We start from the raw sequence: 25,347 nt of genomic DNA, 5'->3' as shown, positions 1-25,347 counted from the left end.
TTTTTTTTACTTTTTATATGGTGCTGAGAATCGAACCCAGCACTCTGCTTGAGCCACATCCCCAGCTCCCCTTTTTATATATTTTTATATTGACATTTTCATGTAATGTCAAATTCTTTTCAGTTCATGAAAACTTCATATCTAGCTGGATGATAATTATATACAATTAATTATACAATGAAAGTATTCAATTATAATCTGTTCATATAAAAACTGCTGGAGAGTGTGAGCTACTATTATATTGAGGCTTAGAATCCTGACAGGCCCAAAAGGACAAAGAAGAATGTGAAATGTTACTATGTCTTATTGAAATATTTGGTCAATAAATTTTTGAGGCAGGAACATAATTATAAATTCAATTAACACTTGAATATAAAGACAATAATTTAGCTCGTTGTGTATCAATTCACTATTCTAAAGAAAATTTGTGGTCATTTGTTTAAAAGACTGCCAAACACTAACTTTAGCTACTGAAACAATTGGGTTTTGTCCATATTAACAAAGGATTCTGAATCCTTTTGTCTAAAAAAATAGCCAAGAGTTTTCATGGGGATTTAAATATGCTTGCCATACTGGCAAACTATGTATTTATACTTTACACTTTAAAATATAATCAAGGTATGCTAAACCCTATTTCTATTGTGTAGAGTAACATATTCAAAGAATGAATGTTAAAAGTACAATCATCTGCTATAGTATTGTTTTGGTGATCATGTTTATATTTTGTTACTAAATAATTTTGGAATATCTAACATTAGGAATTATAATCACTACAACAAAACTATTAGAATAATTTGGTAATACCCAGGTAAGAGAATATTGATGCACATAACATCTCTGTAATATCACCTACTTTATTTTCATAAGACTCAGTATTAAAGAAAATCATATGTGCCATAGATTGTAATAGTAAAAAAAAAAGAAAGAAAGAAAGAAAGAAAAGAGAAAAATAAACAAGCATTCAAGACCTGTGCAGTGTCACAGGACAGTCAGAGCACTTTTCCGTCTATGATTATAGATAACTCCTCAAAAAGTATGAGAGGAAGAGGCTCTCTATTCCCCTTCAGCATCTTTACTACTTGCTCCAGCATTTTGGACAATTAGACTTGGGGTCATGTACAATTGCTTTGAAGTATAAGACCTATATCTAAACAGTCTTATTGATAACAAGGAAAATTTACTAAATGATTAGCCATGCTGGATTAATAAAACAAAAAAAAGTTGGCTCACTATGTTGCCCAGGGTGGCCTAGAACTCCTGGCTCAAATGACTCCCCAGCCATAGCCTCTCACATGACCAGGACTACAGGTACCTGCCACCCTGCCCAGCTTAATGCTGGACTCTTGATTAGAAATATGAACTGTTATTATGACCTGGCATCTGGCCGGTATTTGGTAGTGTTTTTGAAACTTTAGATCTGAATGCTCTTTTAGTTCCCTCTTATACTTTAACTCAGCACAGGCAGCACCACTTCCTGAACTTTTATACCAACCCCCTTCCCTCAATTACACCCATGTACTTATCTCCTCAAGAAATTAAAAAAAAAAAACAGCAACACTGTATTCTTTAAACTTCCTTAATTTCTTGCCTTTTAATAGTAATAAATTACTATTTTAATGTAGCAAGAGAAGGGGTGTAGAGATCATAAGGAAGTCGTCTTCCTAGTCCTGATTGATGGAGTGTAGGGAGAAATCACTTACTGTAATTTCAGAGTTTCTAAAGAGTTCATTAATCATGCAGGTATCAAACACCTAAAGAATTAGAACCTTGAAAGGGAGACTACAAATGTTAAGAAATGCTGAATGCATGTTATCACAGAGATGGATCAAAATCAGAAATAACAAACACTTCTTGTAAGTAATGGGGTATTCAGAAATAATTCTAGAATTAACTGAGATGCTTGTGGTCTGCTCACCTTTACTTCTACCAAAGTTAAATTATCAAGCTTTCTGACAAAAGAGGTTTTTTAAGGTTTGAAAGCCAGGGAATACATTCTCCAACATCTTGATGAATCTTGACCAGTTTGACTCTGCCTACAGCTTTCCCATTTGACACATTTCAGTTGAGAATTTTCAGTAAATGTGCAGTACATGTTGTAAGGATTAAAAGTCCAAACATTTCTTTTTTAAAGTTAGATTCTATAGCTGTTGATTTCCTATTGTTGACAGGAATCCACTGATCTAATTCTTCCAGAATGAGGTGTAGCTTGGCTGACCTAGTTCTTGGGATGGAGGATTAATAAACCAAATCTTCTGAGGAAAGGAAGGATTTTGGAAGAGTCAGTTGGATCCTAGTTATGTGGTTATAATTAATGACTGGATTCTTTGTTTCTGGTTTTGTTAATAAAGTGAGACAAAGAGATGGCCATATTATTCTATGGATCGCCTAAATAGTCAATGACTTGGAGACAAGATGCAAAAAGCTGGATAGTGTCCCAATAGGCAAGCATGTAGAGTTAAAGAACCAGGCATTGAAAACTGGATCCTTCACATACAAACTATTTGACTGGGGCATCATCAAAGATCATCAGTTATTGCTAGTTGGGGAATAAGAGAAGGGATAAGTAGGTGAGATTTGGCATTAGATTGCTTGTTTTAATCTTACCCTGTACTTCCAAATTGTGTGTCCTCAGAACCATGATACCATGTTCAACAAATTATTTTCCTCTTCCTTCTCTTCCTTGTCGTATGTTTGTTGCTCTTTTGTGGTAGAAATTACATGGTAGTCCTTATAGTAAAAAAGGGTTAATAGCATGATGTCTCTGGTGAGAAGAGTATTAGATGTAGAAGAAGGCTACCCTAGAAGACTCCTGTATCATTAGAAATAAGATTTGGGTTAAAGGAACAGACTTGAGGAGAGAGGATGGAAGGAAAGCAAAAATGGGACTAATGGTTATTGGGAATATTATATCCCCCAGTTATTGGGGGCATGGGTATATTATTTGCCAGATCAACAGCATCCCTGAAAGTAGACACAAGTGTATTTGAAGAGACCATCAGCTATGATCTTCAACTGATCAAAATGTTAGATTGGAAACCAGAGTCGAGTCTCATATTTGGGTTGGTTTTCTCCGCATGGTCCCTATTGCAGCCTATTGGGAATGGAAAACTTTGTCAGAAAAATGCTTGCTTATTATAAAAGGTTATTTTTTGTGAATAGCTAGAAATGAATACTAAGTATTATTGATCCAGTTCTTTATGTCATTGATATAAAATGACAGTGTTTTGTTTTTAGCCTGATTCCCTATGACCCCACTCTCCCCACTGACTACCCATCATCATTGGCCATTTCCATTGAGTTCCTTGAGGAACCAGGTACCTGGAAGGTGCCAGTGAACATCCTCTGAATTCAGTCACTTCTGATGTTGATGTGCTCCTTTTTCTTAAGAACTTTACTTACAGTTTCTCCTACAGTACCCAGCTATTCTAAAACAAGGTCAGACATAAATATTTTTCTTGACTTCATACAATTACACAAGGTATCACTCTCTCTTTGGATATATTTTGCATTCAGTTTAGGGGCAGGGTTTAATCTAGGCTGTCAACAAAATCGTGACCCATATTTACCAACTTCTGGTAAAACAGCATTTTAGATTTCTTTAACCTTTGAGTACAATAACAAATGAAATCATGTTAAATATTTATATTTTGTTGATATATATCTAGTTGATATTGCCAATCTAAGAATTAACTTAATAAAGGAAATAAAATCAGTCATTGGCAGGGATCATGATTTCTTAAAATATTGGGAAGTTTCTGAACTTGGATACTTTTTTTCACCAAAGCCCATCTGTTTTGACAATAGATTTGAAGCTTCCCTTAAATGAGAATTCTGGAATATTGATTTCCTTAGCAATTTCCATCACTTTTAGCAAAATCATTGCCCTGTAATTGGCATTTCTTATCTATGTTTTGCATCACAAACTTGATAACTTATTTATCTAGTCCTTCAAATCTATCTCTTTGAGATTCACTGACTGTATTTTCTCTGTGGAATACTGAAAGTAGTCACTTTAGCCTTGTCATCTTTGTTTTAATCAAGGCAATAATTGATATTTCACTGATTCATTAATTTTTGATATAAAATTTCACTGTTACTTCTTAATCTCTTCAGTATTTTATGGTCTTCCAATATATTCTTCTGCTTGTCATCAATCATTTTAACCATCTTTAGCTATGTACCCACCCTTGTTTTGCCCTTTCTTCTCTCCTGAAGGCAGGAGGCAGTGGCTGTGCAGTATAGACGTATCAGGACCCAGAACACTGTTTAGAAAAGTCAGTGAGTTCCTGTTTGAGGAGGGCAGCAGAGGAGAGAAAGGAGCTCTCCTATGACATGAGCGCAGGACATAATGCCACCATACCTCCTCCATACTATGTGCTGTGCACTAATTTACAATCAGTATTTCATAAGCTCCTAACAATACTTTGAGGTAACTATATGAGAAAAATAAGGCTCTAAAGGTAAATTGTTAAAGCATTCACAGCTAAAAAATAAAGAAACTATAATTTAAGTCCAACCTTCTGGATTGGATTAATGGCTATGACTATATTTTAATGGATACATTACATTGCCTTTCTCCAAGGACACCAAAATCCTCATGATCTCCACTCTTGTGCACTTACCAGCTTGCTGTTCAAAGTATTTTTCTGTTCAGCATGCTTGGCCTCACCTGGGAGTCTTCTAGAAATGCAGAATCTTGGACTCTACCCAAGACTTACTGAATCAGAATCTTTTTTTAAAATTATAGTTTTTCACATTAAAATTTGAGCATTCAAGGCTATACACCAATTATTTTTGCATTGCCATCACAGGCTCCGCTTCTGACAGATTTAGCTGCCCCTCTACATTCATGCTTGTGTCTTCGTACCTTCCTATGGCCTGACATGTCTCCTCCCTGCACTTTTCTTGACTAATTAAAGCCAATACATTTTCCAAAGAGCTTGTTTTCTCAATTGCCATCTTTTTTTCCTTTTGCATTATAATCAGTTGGAATTGATAATTCCTTCTTCTGGATCCCCAGTGCTTGACATATATTTCTATAAACCTGTGATTGCCTCACCCTGAGAGGAGGACTCTACCTGCCTGTTTTCAAGTATCTGGCAAAGTGCTTTCTTTGCTATCACAGGTGCTCTGTAAATGTCTAATAGATAAAAATGTAAGTGGTATGAAGGGTCCATCTTTTCATGCTTCATGCTTTTCAAAACTTTCAGTTTTATTCTTTGATCTAAAAGTTATTTAGAAACATGAATCTTAATTTCCAAAGAGTTGTTTTATTCTAGTCAACTTTTAATTGGGCTTTTCCACTTTTTGTTGGTTGAATATAGACTCTATACTTAGAAACTTATAGCTAAGTACATAGTAGATTTTCATATATGTATGTAAAATAAAAGAAAAAGTACTTGAAAGATTAAAACTTCTGCACACATTTATAAATTTATTTTATATTCACTTCTTCCATGTTATTATTATTTTTTGGTTTTTGCAAAGTATGGGACATTTTGGAAGAGGTCTATTAATATTATTGTATGTACATTATAATTGTATGTGAATAAACTCACCAAACAAATATAGGTTTCCTAGTCTTCAAATGCATTCTTTTTTTAAAAACTTAAAAAAAAATAACTATGGGTAAATGGCAGAAAGATCAATAGAGGGAAGGGAGCAAGGGTGGGGAAAGAGAGGTATTGGGGTCTGATTTAGAATAAGATATGTTTTCCATGCTTGCTTAATTATATAAAAATGGATTCTACTGTCATGTATAATTGAAAAGAAGCAATTTTAAAAAACCTTTTTATATAAAATTTTTCCTTCCTAACTTAAAATTTCACAAAAAGCTGGCATGAATTAATTATTGGCTGGGGTATAATTTATCTCTTTTGAAAGGAAAATAGTAGCAGTTTTGCATTTTCAGAGGGCACACTGGTCTAGGAAGCTGAATCATACATTTATAAGCTGTCAGGAAATATCAGCTCTGGCTATCTAATTAGCTTCAGGAAAATGCTTGACTATCTCCTGTGTATCTCTCTCTTTAGCTGCCTCCTCTACTGTCCCAAAGTTTCATGTTTTGAACTGTCCACGTGGTAGAGCATGTTTGTGCACAAGACAAGATGGATCATCCTGAGTTCTGGGTGCTCTGAGAAAGATCAGTGGGTGAGAACACAAAGTGAATAAAAGGAGAGGATATCCAGCCTGTGGCTGTGAGGTGATACCTTCCATAATAATTGAAGAAAATGTTAGCACCCAATGCCTAATTGGATTTGGTTCATTTTAAGATTCTGTTTACTTTAATTAGGTTCACTGCAGAGTGGGAGGTTTGCTGGGTTTGAAAAACTCCTGTCTTTCAAAATAATAAAGGAAGGTTGGCTCCCTTGGTGAATCTTTGCCGTTTTATCACTCTGCTCCTCATCCTCTGATTATTTTAGGCATTAGTAGGATGCTTTCCTGAGATAATCGAGGTTAAATGAACCTTGCAGTTAGGCATTTGCTGATTTCCTTGGACTCAGTTCAAATAGGTATAAACATTGTTTAACCAGCCCTAGAGAAGAAACCAGGATGGGGGTGAGGGTGTCTACTGGGAAGCTCTTCATTCCACACCCAACACAAGAACAGCTGGCTTTTAAAACATGCAGCTCACTAATCTTTCTTTTTGACATAATTACTCTCTCCTAATTATAGTCCTTTACCTCTTCTCAGGAAGGATCCTGGCAAGAAATAGATCGCACATGCAAATTATATAATTTGTGTAGAGTTTAATAAGGTACCAATTTATAAAAATGTAAGGGTAGGATGTAGGGAAAATACAAGGGATAATGCAGTAATCTGGGGTGTAATAACAATAGCCTGCTGCTAGTAGGAACCTTGGTCCTAGTTTGAGGGTCACAGTCTAGATTTGCAGGGTGAGCAGGGGAATCAACACTCCACTGACCTTCTCTTCCCTCTCATCTTTGCTGATCACTCCCCACTGATTCTATCCAAGTGGAAGAAGGGGGACACGGAAGCTTGTAAAAGTAGTTCACGGTGGGTCATAATATACCTCCCCGCTGTCGGAGAGCCTGTGGAGAGCAGATTTGGAGGGGCAAAAGGAAGATCATGAGCCTTCTCTCTGACCCCTGCTTCTCTGTATCCTCCCCATCCTCACCATGTTGGGCACCTTTTATCACCAAAGGTCTTTCAGTTTTTAATTCTTGAGATTCTCATGTGTTCTCACTTTCACATAACTACCAAGTCTCTGTCAATACTTTCTGAAACCGCAGCTCTACCTCTGGCTGAGTTGTTTTTAGATTGAGTTGGTCTAGATTTTCTGAAACAAAGCCCATAAGTTCAGGGCGACCACACATCACTGTTTATCTTTGGCTGTACTTTGCAGTGTAATGACTGTGGTACCCTGCATACCATTCACTGAGAAAACTGCAGACAGCTAAGAAAATAACATTTTCCCTCTCAATGTGACTAAGGAGGATGCAATCATACTGATCCTCCAACTCAGCGCAGTTATGTAGATTTGAATTGGATAGACCTGTGCCTGGAACTGCAGCTGGAATTTCTGCATATTCCAGGGCACACAGGGGTTAAAAATGAAAATGAATGCTTGAGCACTGATGTACAAATGTCCTGCAACCCCTCTGGTTTGGGTATTCTGACTCTAGAGTGCATATATATAAAATAATGTACATATATATTAATGTGCATGTATATAATGTTTTTTTAAATGTATTATAGTTCTATATATTAGTGGGGTTCATTTTAACATAAACCACACATGGGTGAAATATAATTTGTTCCATTTCAGTCCCTTCTCTCCCCACTCTGTTCCCCCTCCTCTACTCTACTGGCCTTCCCCCCATCTACTTATTGTTCTTATAAACAGGTACTTTATAGTACATATCAAGGTGAAATTCTCCGGGGTACATTCACATATGTATACAGTGTAATTTGACCAACCTCATACTATTGTTCCTCCCTTTCCCAAACCTCAGCCCTCCCCCTCAACCTCCACCTTTCACGTCACTGATCTCCCCTCCTTTACATGGTTTCCCCTCCTTTTTCTTCTTATTTTGTAGAACATATACTTTTAATAATTCACTGTCCTGGGCATGGAGTTGGCTGAAAAAGGAGGCATCAAATTTGATGCCAAGGTTTTTGATTCCAAAGGATGGGGAGGATGAGGAGAAGCCACAGAGGCACCACTGCTTGAAGGGAGGATGAAGAGTGACATTTGAATTTGTGCTGTCTGAAGGGAAGTGTCCGTTAAGCAACTGGGCATGGGGAGTGAGGTGTTTGGGGTGTGTGGGATTTTAGGAAAGAAAAGTGTCTCTTCAGAGATTTTGGAGTCATGGACATCGAAGTGGTAGTTGAAACCTTTCGTGGATGAGTTTGTCCCTCTCGAGCATGTAGGATCAGAAGGAAAAGGGGCTAAGTTGTCCTCATCTTTACTGCTACCATGGGTGGTAGCATCAAATCTGTAATGTCAGCAATCTTCTGTTCTCTCTTGGGCTCTTATTCAATCCATTCTCCTGCACAGTCTGTAACCAGGGTGATGTTTTAAAATGTGGAACATTAAAGTTTAAAACCTTCAATTTTCTCCTTCACTTGGAATAAAATTCAAATTTCTTGGCAAAGTCTGTAAGGCCCTGGATGTCTACAAGGCACACGCTCTACCTTCTATCTCACTTTATCTTACAGTATTCTCTACTTTTCACTTTAAGTCTTTGTCATACTGTCCCTCTTTAAATTTCTGGCAAATGCCAAACTTCTTTCCACATCAGAGCCTTTGCTCCAGTACTTCATCTGCTGCCTCCTTCTTACGCTTCAGTTATTGGCTTGGATGCCACTTCCTCAGAGAAGTTTGCCTACACACCTAATGCAGAGTTTTCCATCCCTACACCTTCTTCTTTGGCTTCACAGCACTTAACTCTGTTAAGAATCACATCATGATTTGTGTGTTTACTTTTAAAATATCAACCTCTTGCACCTGATTGTATGAAACCTATTCAATACCCAGGGCCTACCACATAGTAAAAATATACTCGATAAGTATTTGTGGAAAGAACAAGTCTCCATTCAAGTTATGTTACTAATATACACTACAATCATCAATAGTCTCTATCATTTATTAACCCTCTATATATCTTTTTATTTTTCTATTATTCATTTATATGATTCTTTATGTATTGGGTACAAAGTAGCTGGACTTCTAAAGCCTCTTTTTTGGGTCTACCCACTGGTATAAAGGAATCCTTATTATACTTTATGCAAGAAACTGCAGATGAATTTCTGTCGAGATCAAATAAAGGCAGCAATATTCATATGGAAGACAGGGATGACCTTCTTTCTCTGTGTTTGGTTTAGGGATAAAAAACCCCCCAAACCCTCATTTCCATAATTTGCCATGGTGTTGTCTATAAATATTATGCAAATATTCTAAGTCCTTATGATGCAAGTTAGGTTATAATGAGAAATGAGTAAGTGGCCCTGTGACAAGCAGTCCCCTGTGTATGAAATTTTCTGACATGTTTATGGGCAGTACAAAGGGTTAGGGTTCACTAAATAAAGGAAGGTGGGGTTGCACATGCTCTTTTACTAGATCTCTTTATTTTATACTCCTTTCCTACTTTTACTGCTTTCTCCAGGGAAAATGATGAGAGAAGGGAGACAATAGAGCAAGGTTGTAAAATTATACTTGAACCTGGTGCTAAGAGCCCTTTAGTAAAGAAGAACCCTTCAATAACAGCCCCCAAATAAAGAAGGCACTGTTATGCTGGTGTCTCCAGGCTGACCTGTTGGGACCCAGCTTCAATCCTAGCCTTAGTTAGAGGTGCACTCTCCCTTTCTTTCTCCTGGATTTCTCTATTCCTGGCAGGAAATTAGGTCTTATAGGCTAATGGGAGCCAGGTAAACTTCTGTATTTTCCTGTTGGCTCACAGAAACTCATTTTGTTACCTTACAAGAATAAGAGTGGCCTACTCCCCCTTACTTCTTCTCTGTAAGGCCATCATGAGCAGCTCCAGCCACCTTCATCAACTTCTGGTGAAAGGTGAGATCCATCTTCCTGTTTCCAAATGACACATATTGAGTTCTGAACACTCTCTCCCTGAGTTCCAACCTTAGTGGGCTTCTGAGATCTGTGGTTTTGCCCCTAAAAGTGACATGTTTGTCTTCCCTTCTTTGAGGTTCTCCTAGTCTTCCAAAGTGGTTTTGCAGGAGTTCTTCCATTGGGAGAAAAGAAGAAAGCCAGGGTGTTCTTTACTTCAGTGTATCCCCTTACAGATCTTCTCCCTGCCTGTTTCCTTTTCTCCCCCAAATCCCTTCCTAAAAGAGTAACTAGAGTGATCCTTTAAAAAATTCAAGTTACTTTAGATCAATCATTTTTATTAAACATGTTCCCTGTGCATACATATCTGAAGATACATGCATGTGCATGCACATGATCATGTATGTGTTCAAATAAGACATCCACGTGTCCCTCGAGTACCACCATCTTGCATCTTCCTGTGCTGTCGACAACATGGTCACATTCATATCATTTTACTTCTATATGAAATCTTGCAAGAGAATAGAGGAGGCCTGGGGCACTTGGGACACAGCATTGAACCCAGGCCTGAGAGAACTGTATAGATTAGTTCTTTACTCAGAATTTTCCAATGATTTCTTATTTCACTCGGGATAAATTTGAAATTCTTATTGTACCCCATATCCCTTGTTGATCTTCCTCTCACTACTTCTCGCACCCCATTTCCTATTGTTCTTTTCCTTTGGTTCATTCTGCTCCTTGCTTTTCTTTGAACATACCAGACACGCTCTTTCCTTATACTTGCATGTTCTTCCTCCATATATCCACTTAGCTAGCTTTTCATCTGCTAGACCACCTTATCTGAAACAGACCTCCATTTGAGTAGGGCTAACAATGAACATTCTAGCTTTGTAAAACCCATAACCATTATTTCTGTACTTTATAATATGCAGGGTTTTTCCTTGACTTTATTGATTTGATTAATATATCTGTCCATTTGGCTCATATGTTCCTGGGAAGGCAGGATCGTGACCCTCATTATTAGTTCTGCAGAACATAGGTACTTAACAAATGGTTTTTGAAGCCTGGAGGAAAATACATAATCCAAGATAGATTGAATAGTTTTTAAAGCTCTGTGAAGCTTACTTCAGGATATGTAATCACTGATTTTATATAGTTTGGTAATTAAAAAGTTCTGATGAATTTTTAGCAAGCTTTCTATACTCTGATTTCTACACTAATACTTCCTTCATAACGATGCCAGACTACATTTTTTCAGGAACTACTTTTATCACCTTTCTCCTTTACTTGAAACCTTTAAAATCACGTGTATATAGCTGTGTGTATGCATGCATGTACATATGTGTGCATCATTAGGCCAAAGCTTACCCCTTCCTCCCTCCATCCCTTTAAAACTTCCCTTCCTTTTTCTACCAATATCATTTAGTGAACTCCATGATATATTAGGTCTACTTTAGGTATTTCACCAACAAAATCTCCCTGAAACCCTCATGAATTCTTGCAAGGATCTATTACTCTCATTTTACAAATGAAAACAACATAAACAAACAAAAAATGGGCTTGTACTGGTCAGGCAGCCTGACTCAGGTTACCCAGCTAGTAAGTGGTGGAATTGCAACTGGGAGCTAATGAATCTGTTTGTCACAATGCTGCTGTACCCAGGCTTTTTGAAACTCAAGAAATGAACAGACTACTCTTGTTTATTTGTTTGGACTTTAGTTTTATACTTTTTCATTGATTATAATATACATGCTGTAAAGTACACAAATGTTAAGTGCTTATTTCAGTGCATTTGTAAATATATATTTATTAAGGTAACTACCACCTTAGATCAAGATAGATGCATTTTCTGCATCTAAGATACACAACTTTAGAAGACAAGAAAATTTCTCATAGCTTTCCAGTATTGACTTATGTTATTTTTATTAAATAAAAATAAATGAACACAAAATTATATGTAAACTCCGTATATGTGTAATTCTTGTAAAGAATAAAAGCAAACTTACAATTTTACTGTAAACAAAACTGAAATTGTAATAAAATTTCAATTAGCATAAATTTAATGAGACAGATAATGTTTTCTGAAACCAAGTATCTGCTTACCATGTGAATATAGTATAGGTTTTACAGATAGCTTCTTTGTGTTCATTATGACACTGTCACAGTATATCATTTCTTTCCATGTGCATTGCTTCAGAAACCTCATTCATACATTGCTCCATATATGGTGTCATTTAGATCTTGTTGGTGTGAATACAACATTTATGTTTGAATCTCAGGAGCCTTCAACAATTAACATCGTTGAAACTAACTAGTAACCATATCGCTTTGAATGATTTTTTATTCCTTCAAAAAGGAAGCAGTGAAGTGAGCTTCTAGTGCAAACTTAATCTGATTAATGAGAATTAGTGGAATAACTGCTCAGAGATGTGAAAGTGTGAAAGTATGACAACAGTTACCATGTCATTTGGGAATTTGTAAAACCAAAAGAAAGCAATGGAGGAACGTGGGGCCCACTAAATCATGTTAAGTGAGGAAGAGCTTTTGTTAATTGACATATAAAGGGTAATTATACTAAGGGTTTTACATTTATTGCCTCATTTAGTGCTCACAACTACTATTGTAAAAATTTTACAGATGGAGAAACTGAGGTTCAAAGTGGTTAAATAATTTGCCCAAACTAACACAGAAAATTAGCAATGGAATCAGACATGAATCCAAACAGTTTGGATTCAGAATGTTCTCTCTTAGAATGCAAATGTGAATTTTTAGAAAACCTAGGTAGGCTTCCAAGACCAGTCATTTCAATGGTAGATTAGTAATAATGACTGGAATTCAAGTGACATGTTGACTTTGCAATTGGAGATTACTGTAATGAAGGAGAAAAAGTAAGCACCAAATGAATCTATGTGGTCATATGAGGACTGAGTGATACAAAAGAAGGTACCAGTGATGTCTTTACGTACCTTTTCAGTTGAACTATATCATTATTTTTTTGAATATATATTTTGCAGTTGTAGATGGATACAATGCCTTTATTTTATTTATCTTTTTGTATGTGGTGCTGAGGATTGAACCCAGTGCTTCACACATGTGCTAGGTAAGCACTGTATCACTGAGCCACAACCCCAGCCCTGAACGATATGATCTTTAGAAAGAAGGAGGAAGAACTTAAAAATTAAAATAAGGGATATCAGAGTGCCTGCAAGGTTAAAAATTAAAATAAGGGATATCAGAGTGCCTGCAAGGTAGGAGAACCGGCGATCCACGGGCAGGTCAGGCCCAGCAACCTGCCGAGAGACAGAGCTGCCACACGCGCCTGCAGGGAACGCGGTCCTGCGACCCACCAGCAAGACAGGTCCAGCGGGCTGCCAAGGGGCAGGCCTGTCCCCTCCCCCAGTGCCTGCAAGGTAGGCGGGACTGTGACCACCAGCAGATCAGGCCTAGCGGCTTGCTGAGGGGCAGGACTGTCCCCTCCCCCAGTGCCTGCAAGGTAGGCGGGACTGTGACCACCGGCAGATCAGGCCCAGTGGCTTGTTGCGGGCCGGAGCCGGCCCCACCCCCAGTGCCTGCAAGGTAGGAGAACCGGCCACCCACGGGCAGGTCAGGCCCAGCAACCTGCCGAGAGACAGAGGTGCCACACGCGCCTGCTGGGTAGGCGGACTTTCGACCAGCCAGCAGAGCAGACCTAGGGCCCGCCAGCGTGGTAGACGGATCGCACCAATTGGAGGAGGATCACAGCCACTACCTGTCCTGCAAGGGAGACTTTTCAACTATACAAGAGCAATATAAATAAATAGAGGGAAAATTTCAAAAACACAACAGTTTCACCAAGCAGAAAGAAACACCAGCAGTATGAAAAGACAAGGAAAGAAAGGACCACAGGCAATGCAGGTCAACTCAACTTTAGAAGAGGTAATAGCTGCAACAGATGGAATGTCAGACAGAGAGGTCAGGATATACATGCTTCAGATGATCTGGAGTCTCAAGGAAGACATGAGACAGCAAAATCAGACAATGAAAGATCACATTGACAAGGAACTACATAAACAAATCCAGGAAGTAAAAGATCAATTTCACAGGGAGATAGAGGAAATAAAAAACAAACAAATAGAAATCCTAGAAATGCAGGAAGCAATAAACCAACTTAAAAACTCAATTGAGAATACTACCAGCAGAGTGGATCACTTAGAAGATAGAACATCAGACAATGAAGACAGAGTATTTCAACTTGAAAAGAACATAGACAGCTCAGCAAGTCTGCTAAGAAACCATGAGCAGAACATCCAAGAAATATGGGATAATATCAAAAGACCAAACTTAAGAGTCATTGGGATACAGGAAGGCACAGAGCTCCAAACCAAAGGAATAAACAATGTATTCAGTGAAATAATACGAGAAAACTTCCCAGACTTGAAGAATGAGACAGAACCCCAAATCCTAGAAGCCTACAGGACGCTGAATGTGCAAAATCATAAGAGATCCACACCTAGACACATTATAATGAAGATGTCCAACATACAGAATAAGGAGAGAATTTTAAAAGCTACAAGAGAAAGGAAGCAGATTACATTTAGGGGTAAACCAATCAGGATAACAGTTGATCTCTCAACACAGACTCTAAAAGCTAGAAGATCCTGGAATAACATATTTCAAACGCTAAAAGAAAATGGGTTCCAACCAAGAATCGTGTATCCGGCGAAATTAAGCTTCAGGATGGAAGATGAAATTAAAACATTCCATGATAAACAAAAGTTAAAAGAATTTGCAGCTAGAAAACCATCTCTTCAAAAAATCCTTGGCAAAACACTACAGGAAGAGGAAATGGAAAACAACAATGAAAACCAACAGTGGGAGGTAGGACAGTAAAGGGGGAAAGTAGTCAAAGAGAATAACAAATCAGATTTAGCAGCATTAATAAACAAATATGGCTGGAAGAACAAACCATATCTCAATAATAACCCTAAATGTTAATGGCTTAAACTCACCAATTAAGAGACACAGGCTAGTTGAATGGATCACAAAACAAGACCCAACAATATGCTGCCTACAGGAGACGCATTTGATAGGAAAAGATATACATAGACTGAAGGTGAAAGGTTGGGAAAAATCATATCATTCATATGGACTGCAGAAACAAGCAGGAGTGTCCATACTCATATCAAATAAAATAGATTTCAAACCAAAGTTAATCAAAAGGGATAAAGAAGGACACTACATACTGCTCAAGGGAACCATACACCAACAAGACATAACAATCATAAATATATATGCCCCAAACAACGGTGCTGCTGTGTTCATCAAGCAAACTCGTTCTCAAGTTCAAGAGTCTAATAGACCACCATACAATAATCATGGGAGACTTCAACACACCTCTCTCATCACTGGACAGATCTTCCAAACAAAGTTGAATAAGGAAACTATAGAACTCAATAACACAATTAACAACCTAGACTTAATTGACATATATAGAATATACCACCCAATATCAAGCAGCTACACTTTTTTCTCAGCAGCACATGGATCCTTCTCAAAAATAGATCATATATTATGTCACAGGGCAACTCTTAGACAATATAAAGGAGCGGAGATAATACCATGCATCTTATCTGATCATAATGGAATGAAACTAAAAATCAACGATAAAAGAAGCAAGGAAAAATCATGCATCACTTGGAGAATGAACAATAGGTTACTGAATGATCAATGGGTTTTAGAAGACATCAACGAGGAAATTAAAAAATTCTTAGAGTTTAATGAAAACACAGACACAACATATCGGAATCTATGGGACACATTGAAAGCAGTTCTAAGAGGAAAATTTATTGCTTGGAGTTCATTCCTTAAAAAAAGAAAAAAACCAACAAATAAATGATCTCATACTTCATCTCAAAATCCTAGAAAAAGAAGAGCAAAACAACAGCAAAAGAAGTAGAAGGCAAGAAATAATTAAAATCAGAGCTGAAATTAATGAAATTCTAACAAAAGAAACAATTGAAAAAATTGACAAAACGAAAAGTTGGTTCTTTGAAAAGATAAATAAAATTGACAGACCCTTAGCCATGCTAGCGAAGAGAAGAAGAGAGAGAACTCAAATTACTAGCATACGGGATGAAAAAGGCAAGATCACGACAGACACTTCAGAAATACAGAAGATAATCAGAAATTATTTTGAATCCTTATACTCCAATAAAATAGAAGATAGTGAAGGCATAGATAAATTTCTTAAGTCATATAATCTGCCCAGATTGAGTCAGGAGGATATAAACAACCTAAACAGACCAATATCAATTGAGGAAATAGAAGAAACCATCAAAAGATTACCATCTAAGAAAAGCCCAGGACCGGATGGGTATACAGCAGAGTTTTACAAAACCTTTAAAGAGGAACTAATACCAATACTTTTCAAGCTATTTCAGGAAATAGAAAAAGAGGGAGAACTTCCAAATTCATTCTACGAGGCCAACATCACCCTGATTCCGAAACCAGACAAAGACATTTCAAAGAAAGAAAACTACAGACCAATATCTCTAATGAACCCAGATGCAAAAATCCTCAATAAAATTCTGGCAAATCGGATACAAAAACATATCAAAAAAATTGTGCACCATGATCAAGTAGGATTCATCCCTGGTATGCAAGGCTGGTTCAATATACGGAAAACAATAAATGTTATTCACCACATCAATAGACTTAAAAATAAGAACCATATGATCATCTCGATAGATGCGGAAAAAGCATTCAACAAAGTACAGCATCCGTTTATGTTCAAAACTCTCGAAAAACTAGGGATAACAGGAACATACCTCAACATTGTAAAAGCAATTTATGCTAAGCCTCAGGCTAGCATCATTCTGAATGGAGGAAAATTGAAGGCATTCCCTCTAAAATCTGGAACAAGACAGGGATGCCCTCTCTCACCACTTCTGTTCAACATAGTTCTCGAAACACTGGCCAGAGCAATTAGACAGACGAAAGAAATTAAAGGCATAAAAATAGGAAAAGAAGAACTTAAATTATCACTATTTGCAGATGACATGATTCTATACCTAGCAGACCCAAAAGGGTCTACAAAGAAACTATTAGAGCTAATAAATGAATTCAGCAAAGTGGCAGGTTATAAAATCAACACGCATAAATCAAAGGCATTCCTGTATATCAGCGACAAATCCTCTGAAATGGAAACGAGGACAACCACTCCGTTCACAATATCCTCAAAAAGAATAAAATACTTGGGAATCAACCTAACAAAAGAGGTGAAAGACTTATACAATTAAAACTACAGAACCCTAAAGAGAGAAATTGAAGAAGACCTTAGAAGATGGAAAAATATACCCTGTTCATGGATAGGCAGAACTAACATCATCAAAATGGCGATATTACCCAAAGTTCTCTATAGGTTTAATGCAATGCCAATCAAAATCCCAACGGCATTTCTTGTAGAAATAGAGAAAGCAATCATGAAATTCATATGGAAGAATAAAAGACCCAGAATAGCAAAAACAATACTAAGCAGGAAGTGTGAATCAGGTGGTATAGCGATTCCAGATTTCAAACTATACTACAGAGCAATAGTAACAAAAACAGCATGGTACTGGTACCAAAACAGGTGGGTGGACCAATGATACAGAATAGAGGACGCAGAAACCAACCCACAAAACTACAACTTTCTTATATTTGATAAAGGGGCTAAAAGCATGCAATGGAGGAAGGATAGCATCTTCTACAGATGGTGCTGGGAAAGCTGGAAATCCATATGCAACAAAATGAAACTGAATCCCTTTCTCTCGCCATGCACAAAAGTTAACTCAAAATGGATCAAGGAGCTTGATATCAAATCAGAGACACGGCATCTGATAGAAGAGAAAGTTGGCTACGACCTACATGCTGTGGGGTCGGGCTCCAAATTCCTCAATAGGACACCCATAGCACAAGAGTTAACATCTAGAATCAACAAATGGGACTTACTCAAACTAAAAAGTTTTTTCTCAGCAAAAGAAACAATAAGAGAGGTAAATAGGGAGCCTACATCATGGGAACAAATCTTTACTCCTCACACTTCAGATAGAGCCCTAATATCCAGAGTATATAAAGAACTCAGAAAATTAGACGATAACAAATAATCCCATCAACAAATGGGCCAAGGACTTGAACAGACACTTCTCAGAGGAGGACATACAATCAGTCAACAAGTACATGAAAAAATGCTCACCATCTCTAGCAGTCAGAGAAATGCAAATCAAAACCACCCTAAGATACCATCTCACTCCAGTAAGATTGGCAGCCATTATGAAGTCAAACAACAATAAGTGCTGGTGAGGATGTGGGGAAAAGGGTACACTTGTACATTGTTGGTGGGACTGCAAATTGGTGCAGCCAATTTGGAAAGCAGTATGGAGATTTCTTGGAAAGCTGGGAATGGAACCACCATTTGACCCAGCTATCCCCCTTCTCGGTCTATTCCCTAAAGACCTAAAAAGAGCATGCTACAGGGACACTGCTACATTGATGTCCATAGCAGCAAAATTCACAATAGCAAGACTGTGGAACCAACCTAGATGCCCTTCAATAGACGAATGGATAAAAAAATGTGGCATTTATACACAATGGAGTATTACTCTGCATTAAGAAATGACAAAATCATAGAATTTGGAGGGAAATGGATGGCATTAGAGCAGATTATGCTAAGCGAAGCTAGCCAAGCCCTAAAAAACAAATGCCAAATGTCTTCTTTGATATAAGGAGAGTAATTAAGAACAGACTAGGGAAGAAGAGCACGAGAAGAAGACCATCATTAAACAGGGTTGAGAGGTGGGAGGGAAAGGGAGAGAGAAGGGAAATTGCATGGAAATGGAACGAGACCCTCAGGGTTATACAAAATTACATACAAGAGGAAGTGAGGGGAAAGGGAAAAATAATACAAGGGGGAGGAATGAATTACAGTAGTGGGGGTAGAGAGAGAAGAGGGGAGGGGAGGGGAGGGGAGGGGGGATAGTAGAGGATAGGAAAGGCAGCAGAATACAACAGACACTAGGATGGCAATATGTAAATCAATGGAAGTGTAACTGATGTGATTCTGCAAGCTGTATACAGGGTAAAATGGGAGTTCATAACCCACTTGAATCAAAATGTGAAATATGATATATCAAGAACTATGTAATGGAGGGGTAAGACAAGATAATACAAATGGAAGAAATGATTTACAGTAGAAGGGGTAGAGAGAGAAAAGGGGAGGGGAGGGAAGGGGGGATAGTAGAGAATAGGACTGACAGCAGAATACATCAGACACTAGAAAGGCAATATGTCAATCAATGGAAGGGTAACTGATGTGATACAGCAATCTGTATACGGGGTAAAGTTGGGAGTTCATAACCCGCTTGAATCAAACTGTGAAAGATGATGTATTAAGAACTGTGTAAGGTTTTGAACGACCAACAATAAAAAAAAAAGAATTGTACAGAAAATAAAAAATAAATAAATAAATAAATTCTGGTTTAAAAAAAATAAGGGATATCATATCAGAATTAGGTTCAGTTGCTAAGAGTCTAAAATTATAGTGGATTTGGTAAATACTCATAGATACTAAAGGTAGGTAGTGCAGGACTGATATATGTGCTCCACAAGACTGATGGACCCAGCTCTATTTCTGGCTTTGCTGCACAGACACCAGCCTCAAATTCACCTTAGGATCCCAAAGGATTGCTCCACTACCAGCCATCACTTCTACATTCCAACCATGAAGAAGGAGGAAGGGAAAAAGGGTACATCTCTACGTCCTAAAGATTTTCTGAATTTGTGCATACTTGTGTCTTACTTTCCTTGGCTATTTTTGTCAGATGGTCATACCTAGTTAGAATGTAGCCTGGAAAAGGAAAAATTTATTCTAGATATCTGAGTTTCTACCTAAAATATGGGGGTTCTATTAGCAAATGTAGAGAAGATAGAGACATTACAGGGAGCGTCAGGCAAATTTTGGCATTTGTACATGCAAAATTCAAGTACAAAAGTTAACAGAAAACTCTAACACCGGTGTCAGGAAAGATGAAATCCTAGAAGAGCTAAAGTTTGTGGAAGATGCTAACAAATTAGCTTTTGATTGTTCAATATTTCCCATACTTTTAGAATAAACAAAAAATAGGGTGAAACTTCTCACTATTAATAGGTGATAGAGGCAGAGTAGAATTACTTCCCTATTTTGTTTTCACCTCCTCTATCCATAATAATCATTAAACTAGAAGGAGAAGAACATGCTGATGCAGTGAAGCTCAAAGTAGAATTTTAGGCTAATAAAAGTGTCAAGGGAGATAGGCAATGTGGCTTGATTCTGGCCCTCATGATTGTTCCTCTGCATGATCTCAGCAGTCTCTTCCAAAGTTTTCCCACTGCTTCATTTGGTATCCATTTTCTTCCCTCCAGTCCAATAGAAAAAAGCAATGCTGGGTCTCAGCATTAGCATTCTTGCCTGGCTTGTGTGAGGCACTGGGTTCAATTCTCAGCACCACATATAAATAAATAAATAAATAGATAGATAGATAGATAGATAGATAAATAGATAAATAGATACAAAGCAATCTTCTACTCCCACAAGTTACTTCTCTAAAAATAAACCTTGCCATTTTCCTGCTTAAGAACATCTTTTAAAATTCTCTATAATGTATAGGTTAAGCTCAGCCTTATTACTATCGTGCACAAGATCCCCTCATGGTACATTTTCAAATTTTCTTTCATTTTGACTTTATTCCCTTCTTGATTTTTGGCATCCAGCTCTGCCAAACTTCTCATTGTTTCCTGAACATTGAATTTATTAGTCCTTTGGTACAAATGCCCTTCTTTATTTATCTGGAGAATTCAATGATTATCTTTAAGACTCAACTCACTCATGTACCCCTTTTCAAAGTTATGCTAAAGAGGATATTCTTTTCTGTAGCTACAGTATTTTGTACATACAGCACTTGTCATGTAGTAAACAAGTCCGTATTTATTTATGTATCTGTCTCCCTGATAAACCCTGAGTTTCCCAGGGGAAGCAAGTTTAAGCATTGCTCATCACTTAGTGAATGTTCAAAATGTTTATTGACTCATTGATGAAGGCATGCAGACAATCTAATTCAAGTCATTAGGGTCAAATGAAATACATGAATTCCAGAGTAGCAAAACAATTCCATCTGTGATTTGGAAGCTATTGTTAGGCATCTCAGAGGAATTTTGGGCTTGTAGAAGAATCAAGAGACTAGAGTTAGGCAACTGTCCCAATTTTCACAATGGGAGTGAGAGTGTATCTATGAAATCATGGACTCTCAAGCGTGAGGCCACACACAAATGCAGAGCATATTATTAGACAGATGGCTTGTGAGCACTTTAGGAAGAAATACTGAAAAATATATTCTATTGTTATATTTTCACTCTGCCTACTTCCATAAAGGATTAGAGGCAGATGTTGATTTCTAGGAAAGGTTTGCTTAGAAGTAAAATTATGTGAACCTCTTTCCTTGTTTTTCATGAAACTTAATGAGAATAGTGGCTGAGTTTTCTGTACAGTATTTGATGAGGTCTCACATGGGCTCTTCTGTTGTGCTTTTTTGAGTGTCAGATGATATATTTTTGTGTTAAAAACTACAAAACTCTATACCAGACTCTCCCTAATTTCAATTATTTACTTAGCACCTTCATATTTTTCCATATTTGTACACTATTTGCATTTATATCTATTTAAAATTTTTCTTTAAATCAATTCATTGTTTTTACTTAAATAACCTTATCTTCACCCTGCATAAAAATGTAAAGCCACAGGTTTGTAATGTACTTTTGATATGTTTTCTAATGCAAAAAAATAAGTGCATAACTATGAACAAAAAGTGCTGGTTCACCTATCACCTTGCAAACAATCAGCATATAATTTTTTTTAACTATTCATGTTCTAATCTTTGTGTAAAACACAGAGGAATTTAGACTAATTGAAAATACCAGCAAGTAAATGTTTATCTATTATACCATTGCATAGCGCACAAAGTGAATTGGCTGATGGATTAATATCCACCTGAAGAGATATTTTAAATGACAAACTGCAGGGCTTTGACCTTCTCCTGAACTGCTTGACTTTTTTTTTTTTTTAATTAGTGACCTGAAAACATAGAAAGTGACTGTGTTCAATTTGAAGTGACCTAACCTGGAAGAGACAGCTAAATATACTGGATGTCAGAACTGATTCAAGAAATCTTTGACCAATTTGGATTATAGACAAGGGGGAAAAAAGATTAAAAAAAGAAAATTAATAGGAATTAATACACAACTGTGTAGAGATACACAATGACAACAAATAGGTGTTCAAATATAAAAGGGAGAATATCTGCCAAAAAAGAGATTTCAATTGTCATCAAACTCATTATGAGCAAATATTTAGATATAGATGTGCCAGAAAGTATATATAAACATAAATGCCAGGTGATAAGCTCAAGAAGATATTTTAAAACTAAAGTGTCCTGTTATTGTTTGGATTCATGAGGTGTCCCTCAAGCAAGACACTGAAAAAATGTTTATAGGTAAAATGATTAGATCATAAGAGTTGTAATATATCTATGGATTAATTCACCTTAATCGATTTACTGGGTGGTAAATATAGGCAGGTAGGGTGTGGCTAAAGAAGGTAGGTTACTGGGGGCATGCAGTTGGGTTTATATTTTGTTCCTAGTGAGTGGTGCTCTGATTCCTGGCTGTCATGAACAGAGCAGGTTTCTTCCACCACACCTTCTGCCATGATGCTCTGCCTCATCTTGAGTCTAGAGTTATGGAGGCCCCTGACCATGGGCTGAACCTCTGAAGCAGTGAGCCCAACATAAACTTTTCCTTTTCTAAGTTGATCTTGTCAGGTCTTTTGGTCACAGCAATGAAAAGCTGACTCATCCACATCTAGAATATTGTATTCAATTCTAGGTTATCATCCAAAAAAATCATAGAGGAATAGATACTACCTGATGAGAGATAGCTTGAGGAACTTAAAATTGAAAATCTAAAGAAAATAATTCTAAGGCAGGTGTAATGGTCAATTTATGTGTGAACTTGACTCAGCTAAGGGATACCCAGATAGTTGGTGAAACACTCTTTCGGCATGTAGCATTTTAATTGAAGGATTGAGTAAAAAGATCTAACTAATATGAGTGGACACCAATCTATTGAGGTTTTGAATAGAATAAAATGTAGTGAAAGGGTGAATTTTGTTTTCTTCTTGAGAGGGGACATCTATCTTCTCCCTTCAGCATGGTGCTTCTGGTTCTCAGGTCTTTAGATTCATAGTAAATGGTTCCCCTGGTTTGTCTAGTTGTCCAGCTTACAGAGTGCAGCTCTTTCAATCTATTTCTTTCTCAATCTGTTTGAGAAATATTTCTTTCTCAATTTATTTGAATTACAGTAACTATTTGGTGTATAATCAGGATATATTTTAGTATTGATATATATATATATATATATATAACATATATGATATGTAATATATATTATTATTTGCTATATTGTTATTTATGGTATATCATATATGATTTCATGATGTATAACTATACAATTATACATAATATTTTTAATATATTTTAAATATTAACTGATAATGTGTAATTTATAATATATAGTTAATATTAGTAAAATTGACTAATTTTGTTTGTTTATTTATTTATTTATTTATTTTTGAGATGGGCTCTCACTATGTTGCACAGGCTGGCTTCAAACTCTTGGCTCAAGTGATCTTCCTGCTTCAGCCTCCCAGGTAGCTGAAATTATAGATGTGCAACACTGAAACAGGCCAACCCTAATGCTAGATCTCCAACAGCTTTGCCTTAACTTGTGATTTATAAGTTTTGCGGTGTGAGAAAAGTAATGTAGAAGAAAACCTTTAACCCTTTAAAAATTTTGGGGGGTTACTAGTGGAAACCCTTATAGTTAATTTTATATTATAGTCTTCATAGGTGAGTCCAATATTCATTATTTTCTTTCTTGTCTTAATGATCAATCACTGAGCAATAAATATGTGGGCCGTATGGCCTATTCAGTTTAGTTGCAAAATGGATTAAATCAAATCATCTATTTCACAGCCCTATTAATTGAGTTTTCATGATAATTAAATTAGGTAGTTGTTTAATGATCTAGCTAACTGCTCTCCAAATTGACCCTCAAATAACTTTGTAGTTTTCACTTAAGTCCAAGTAAACACACTTGAAGCTTTAGGATATGTTAGTATACTCTCAGATTTAACTTTTTTTTTAAACCAATGAAGGAAGACACCAGACAGTAATATCATCATTCAAACCAGGCAAAAATATGTGTCTTGAAAATTCTTTAGACACATATTCTAATTTAGAAATTCTTATTAACTTTAAGAAATTAGTATCATTTTTTCAAAAAGATTTTCCTGCTACCTAGATATACTTGCACCAGGTGATAACAGCTGCTGCTGCTATTAATTCTAAAAGAAAGGCTTAGGATTCCTAAGTTGTAATCCTCTTCTCATGCCTACATGATTTAAACGTCATTTTCCTATGTATTTTTACTTTATATAAAATAAAAGCCTTTGAGCAGTTAAGCTTACATGTTAAACCACTGTTATTTTAAAGATGATAATTTAGGGGGAAAAGTAAGGAGATAGATAAATGCTTAAAGTATAACCCATCGCCTTTATCATTACCCTTCTTGAATCTGCAGAAACTTTGAGATCACAGTGCTTCCTAGCACATGCTTGCTCTTTAGATGTCTCATCCTCTTGCTTCTTTTAGTAGCTGACTAAGCACTGCTTTAGGAAAAGGTATCTCAGTAGTCCTTTCTCTTCTCCCTTCCCCAGACTACAAAGTACAATAAAGATTTAGTCTTCTTTTTAGTCTTGCTACTTTGGAATTTTGTTTTTACTTTTCTTTGGTGTATGCTAAAAGCAAACTATAAACCATATTCCTTTCTAAAAAATAAGCAAATGAGTTAAAAAACCCTCAGAGGTTATATTAGCTTTCCTTTATAGATTTCTAATATAAATATTAATCTGCATTTTCTTTACAGTTTCCAGAAAACGTATTTGCATAAGCAAAGATGAATTACAGTAATTACTGGCAATGAAACTAGATAAAATTTGTTTTAGGAATGTTGACTTTTATTCTTTTCATTCACTTGCCACTATTAATAATCTTCACATTGATGAGACCATATATAGGGAAAAGAAAGAGAACAAAATGATGGAGATTGTAATCCAAGCACTGCATTTTCGACTACAGTTACTAAGGCTAATTGTTTGACACAAAATGTCATAGACTATGAACTGTGCAAATGTACTTTTAAAGTATTCACTA

This window comes from Ictidomys tridecemlineatus, chromosome 3 (genome assembly GCF_052094955.1).
Source record: "Ictidomys tridecemlineatus isolate mIctTri1 chromosome 3, mIctTri1.hap1, whole genome shotgun sequence".
NCBI lineage: Eukaryota > Metazoa > Chordata > Mammalia > Rodentia > Sciuridae > Ictidomys > Ictidomys tridecemlineatus.
Note: the sequence above shows the minus strand (reverse complement) of the source record.